At 51.8% G+C, this 6,000-nt stretch overlaps 1 protein-coding gene across 1 annotated transcript in view; it reads left to right on the top strand.

Moving 5' to 3' along the window:
* The first annotated feature begins 4,633 nt into the window (after positions 1–4,633).
* TDRP (testis development related protein) overlaps positions 4,634–6,000 on the top strand; it is a 615,149-nt gene continuing 613,782 nt past the window's right edge. Inside the window, exon 1 of the mRNA XM_069606081.1 lies at positions 4,634–4,909. The gene's annotated coding sequence lies outside the window, so the exon portion shown is untranslated. The remainder of the gene's footprint in view (positions 4,910–6,000) is intronic.

Below are 6,000 nucleotides of genomic sequence, written 5' to 3'. Positions count from 1 at the left end.
ATTAATTTAGAAAATCACCAGCCCCCATATACTCGAAATAACTCAATGTGGCGCGCGCCCATCCAACTTGTTACACACGTGCTGCCTAAAATTGAAAACACCCGTTAGTCGCGCGTTGGCCATCAGAACCGGTGACAACATGCTGCATTACCTTGTGAAACAACCGTACGCTGCGGGGTGGCCATCGCAATTGGGAAAAAACCTGCTGTGTTCACCTGAAACAAGCTAACCTTTGCACGGCGGCAATCTTACTTAACCAGAACATGCCGTGAGCTCGATATAAATCACTAAAACGTGGCGCGGCGGCCATCCGATACTGAAAAACATGCAGGGGGACCTTATGAGAACACCCACCTTAGTAACGCTGCCTGAACCATATTCCATACGCAAGGCGGGCGCACGGCTGCACCTTGCACATAAAAACCACTTATCCCTCCCTAATCCCCCCACGTTGCGGCCATTACCTCTACGCTCTATGGGTACCTCGACACTCCTTGTCCCCCCGGAACCGAAAACACCCTTGCCGGAACACTGAAACTTCCACGCTGCTTCGCACGAACCCGCGCAACGTTCTTTCTTCCTTTGAAGGAAAGCTGTACACCCCTGCTTTAACTCCCCATGTTACCGAAAAGTGTCTTCCCTTTTTCATGATAACGTGAGACCCCGCGTTAGCCTCCCTGTCTACCGCATCCACAATATTAGGCCCTGCTCCCTGAGCTACCTAACCACTCGCTAACGACATGCCCTCCCACCCGTCAGCTCCTCACAACTGCCGCCATGGGTCAGTCCCTTTTGACATATCATATTGGACTATATAGGGCTGCGGAGACTCATGCATCGGAGCGCTGTTTTTTAATACCCACAGCCTGTGGTGTTCTTTAATCAAACGGCTGCGGTTGGCCCTGCCAGGATCCGAACCTATGTTAGCAAACACTGCAGGGATGTCAAAGTGAGCGCTCTCCTCACAGTGCTACCCGACCGGTCCTCTAATCCCTCCTAGCAAACCCAATCTCAGTACACAGCATACTTGCCCTTTAGTATGAATTGAAGGGCTCCAGACAACCTATCCTTACCAGCAACATGATATTTCCCACCTCCAAAGTGCCTGAACCAGTCGCTAATTAAGCTGTGTGGTAAAGTAAAAGCTAGCGTGCTTCCCTTCCATGCTCAGCCACTTCCCAGCATAGCACATACTAAGGTGTGTGGGCCGTCCAGCAGCGAAAAATATCTGCCGCCATCATAGTAAATCATGCACTTAATTCCCCTGCGCCAGTGGGGGTTCCGTTCCCACACTAGCCCTACCAGGATTCTTAAAGCAGTATCGAAACATCTGTTTAACCGTTGCCCCAAGCAGACTGCCCCTTTATTTTAAGATTCACTGTCTCACCCCCAGTTACATCAATACTGCATGCCGGGATGAGAGGATCCGTATAATCCAAGCCGGACCCTCCCTCGCGCTGGACACCCACGCGAAGCTGCAAGCTGAGTTCCTCCTGAACTGCTGCCATCCCATATCGAATAAGACACTACTCCGCCCAGGGTACAACCTAATGGCCCCAACCCCCTGCGACACCCCGCCTGCGAGCCGTTGCACCTTTACCAAGCACCAACTTTCTGATTTAACCATTGGAGGTCCCCCTGCCGCATCGTACATACCACAAGCCCAGATATAATAACCCTGTGTAAACCGCACCCAATTGCCAAACCCTTGTGTACTGTCTTGTTGTAAAACCCCCATAGCCCTCCAATATGCCCCGATCGAGTACGCCACCCCTAACGTCCATGAAGCATAGCCCCATCTGCCCGTCGCCATTACCGACGACCCCTCCCCCAACGAAGAAAGCACTGTTCACCCATTGTCGACCGGTGGCGACCAATGCCCACCGCGCACGGCAACCAACTGGTAGGACAAAGAGGAACATGCCTGGTAAACAAATAACCTTCCCACATGTGCTGCCAACGACCCCCCACCGCCTTACGCCATCAACACATTGAAACCACTGGGCAAGCACATTTAGTAAATAAAACACGTGGCGCAGCGGCCACAGACACTATTTAATTTGTCTGTAAACCCCATCAGTGTCTTATTTCCCCGCAGTGATACATCCCACCATGGCACGGAGGCCGCACAACGTCCAAAAGCCCAAGCTAATGGTGCTTCCGGCTTGTAACCAACAAGACCAACCGCACCGGACTACCATGCCGACATTTCGTAAATAAAGGATAAAATTAAACGCCTTCCTAGCCCACGAAACATGAAAGTAATTACCCCACCCTTTGCGCAAACAGACCTAGTAGCCACGACCCTCCCGCTCCAGGGGTTGTGTTGGCCAGAATAACCTTATGGATCCGAGAGTCCCCCAACCCGTCAGCCATACTTCCTACTACCACACCCAGAAAACCAACCCAAGACTGCAGCCCGTGACATCCTCTTATTGACTTGCCGCCCCATCCCGCCTTCTACATGCTGCTGGGTGCCCCAATTCCTCAAGTGCCCCATGCCCCTGCCGCTTCTTGATTTACTACGCCATCGCCCACCTCCTATCCAGTTAACCCCGAGTGCTGCGGGCTGCCTCCGTCTCGTGTTCAAATGCCCACCAGCCTGTAATACAATCGTGGGCATAGTTAACCTTTCCCCTCGTGAGTGCGGGCTATCTTGCCTACTCCCGTATCCGCAACTCCCGTGCCCCCGTTCGAGAGACATTGTGGGCCTAGCCGAAGCCCAACCGAGCCCATTCTTTGCGCGGCCTCCCCGCCCCCATCCAAACTGTGCCCCCATTCCCCTGCCGCGCTTCTTAAAATCCCCTTGTTTGAACCCGCCTTGTGAACCCGCTTCGTTCAGAATTGCCCGCCCTCTCACTTTCATGCATCCACCGGCCGCATTCCAAGCTTACACGACTACGAGCCCAATCCCCCTTTGCTGTCCCAATTAATTTTGTACCTGAATTCCCAACGACTACGCATCCTTGTCTCCCTCCACCAGCTTGCACGACCCTTCGTCAGGAACAAGAATTCTCCGGCCTCGCGAACGCTGGAAAAATTTCCTCCGGCTCAAAACATCACAGCAACTGCAACTTCTTTTGGACCACACTCGGCGGGGGCAGGAACCGGGGGAAGTGATCGTCCGTGTGACGATCCTACCCTTTTGTAGGGTCTTCCCCCCCCGGCTTCCTGCTCCCGCCGGCCCCCCCCCCCAACCAAGACCATGATCCCCAGCCACTTCCGGGGCGGCCCCCTCCCCCTCCGCCCCCCCCTCCACCCCCCCGTGGTCGTGAGTTGGCTCCTCCTCCCACGCCCCCGTGGGACCGCTGAAGGAGAAGGAAAAAGGGGGGGGGGAGTGTCTCTGGCCCGGTAACCCCCACTAAGGGGCGGCGCCTGCCATGCCGCGTCCCGCGGCGCATTCGCCCGCCATTCCCCAGAGACTCAATGTTACCCGTGCTCTGGTTCTCTCTAGGCTGGACTACTGCAACAGCCTCCTCCTTAATCTTTCTTCGTCCAACCTGTGACACCTCCATCTGACCCAGAATAGGGCAGCAAGACTTATCCTTGGCCTCAAGCGAAGGGACCGCATCTCTCCTGCCCTACAATGTCTCCACTGGCTCCCGGTCTCAGCATGGATTATATTCAAAGCCCTCTGTATCATCCACGTGGCTATCTGGGGCCTGGGAGCACTCTTATCTTCAACGCTTCCTTCCCAAATACTCTCCTTCTAGACTCCTGCGTTCCTCTGGCTCCAACTCCCTGCGGGTGAAGCTGTTTGCTAAACAGAGAGCTGGTGGTCGTTCACTTTCCTCAGCGGGCTCCCTTCTGTGGAATAGGCTCCCTCTTCCTATGCGCTTTGAGCAGGACCTCCTCCAGTTCCGGAAAAACCTTAAGACCTTGCTCTTTTCCTCCTCCTTCTCCTCCTCTCTACCCTGCTAATCATACAGTAGCGTGACTGATGTGCAGGGCCCTTATCAATCCTCGGGCACTGACTCCCCACATCTCTTATCCCAGACGCTGTTTTACTGCACTTGTTTAGGCTCCCCCTCCCCACGGGAGGTTGCCTATACGTAACTCTTCTTAGCACTTCACCCCGAGCACTTCTCCATGAGCACCACAGCACCTATCCATTACCGCCCCCCCCACCTCCGCCCCGGCCATCTGCACTTGCACGTTCTGAACACTCACAAGGCATAATAGGTTTGTCTCCCCTCCCTTTAGTCTCATGATTTATTTGTACTATTAATTCAATTATTTATCTTGTTGTAATCCTTTGTCTACCTTCCCCTTTCCCCACCCTGTTGCCCTGTGGTTGCTTTAAAACAGTGTTGCTAATTGTACAAGCGCCTCACAAATGGGTAATAAAATAAAATAAAAGTGTTATTTGGAACTCTTAGACATACTTAGCATTAAAAATCTCGGTTTTAAACATCTAGTTTTGGCAGCATTTGTTTTTACTATTTTAGAAAAGAAAGATGACGGGTGCAATCTCAGTTCAAAACAAACCTCTTGCATTCGAAATGGCATTAAGCAGCAGGTTATTTAACCCATCGGCTTGTAAAAGTCCTTGATCTTTCTCCATCCCTGGATTTACATCCGCCTTGGAGTACATGGGAGGGAGGGGATTAGTAAACCAAAGAAGCCCAGCGAAACGTACCCAGTTACTCCTAAACGCCGGCTGATCCTGAAACAAGTTTGTGCAGGTCGTGTCCTGCGAGAGCTCCTTGAGCAGGCAGGCTGCGGGGAAACCTGAGCTCCAGAAGCAAAGACAGAGCAAAGCTGGCAGGAGCAGCTACACCTCCCTCTTCGCCGCTGCTGATACAGAACGACCTATCTCGCAGGCTCTGCAGTCAAGCACAGCAGCACACGGGGTGAACCGCCCAAAAGCAGCACCATCCCAGCTACAGGCTTCTATCGGCGGCCACAAGTAAGTGAAGCTTTTTCCGAGCGCAGCCGCATAGCGTGTTACTCCGCTATTCGGAGCACAACAAAGGCAATAATGACCCGCTTCCTCAACGCAGCCAGCAATCCCGCAGATTGCTCCTCAGCTCTCACGATTCCATCGTAAAAGTCATGACTGGTTACCAGAAAATCATCTTGCGGAATTATGAAAACCACAGGTCTCTCGTTTCAACAAAAACAATGTATATTTCCCTTTGAACACTGTCTGCAGCAATAGGTGTAAAGTCATATTTATAATGGAGGCTCGCTACTTTTTAGTCAGGATTTGTTTACATTGTTCAACGTATTCTTTTTTTACATGCACCTTCGTAAAATGATTTCCCTCCGATGTAAATGAATCCTTCATTTACGACACTGAAAAACACCCGCTTTGATTTCCTAACCAGGCACACATGCAGCTGGATACATTGTGTGTGTCGCTAGCTGGGATGGATCTCGGTATACACAAAGGCTGCCTTTAAGGTCCTTGGCGTGTGTAGTGTTTTGGGACCGGTATTTGTTTTAGTGACAAACAAACGCGCCCGAGACCGTGTGTGCATGCATAATCTATTATTGTTACGGACACGGCGGGGGGAAGTAAACTTCCACCGGACTTCCCACTCCTCCCATTTCCGCTTCTCATAGACAGGTTTAGAAGGGAAGTTGGGCAAGTGTGGGAACGTTGCAAGTATACCAGAAGACGGCAACTTGTCTCTGCCATTGGCAGACTTTACTGTGAGCAGACAGTATGCTTCCCTATTAACACCGTGTACGAAGGTTAATTGTGCCGAGATTTAGTCTGCAGCTGGGGACGAGAATGGTGCTTTTCATGGAGTAGCCAGTGTGGATGGGAGGAGTGGCTATGTTTTCCATAAATAACCCCATGCCTGAGTATCCGTTCGTCTCGCATGCGTCAAAAACAAACGGATTATCCCCACTGCAAAAGGGTGGACGTTTTGTAAACTGTTCTGGTTTACACTGGGCGGGGGCACAACGCACTACCCTTTCGTCACTGTAAAAGCACTATGCAAGTGATGGGCACAGTATAAAGGCTTTTTAAAATAACACATTCCTCTG

Source organism: Ambystoma mexicanum, chromosome 4p, assembly GCF_040938575.1.
Source record: "Ambystoma mexicanum isolate Mex_15411 chromosome 4p, UKY_AmexF1_1, whole genome shotgun sequence".
Taxonomy (NCBI): domain Eukaryota; kingdom Metazoa; phylum Chordata; class Amphibia; order Caudata; family Ambystomatidae; genus Ambystoma; species Ambystoma mexicanum.
The sequence above is the reverse complement of the archived record's forward strand: the minus strand, read 5'-3'. Positions and strand labels throughout refer to the sequence as shown.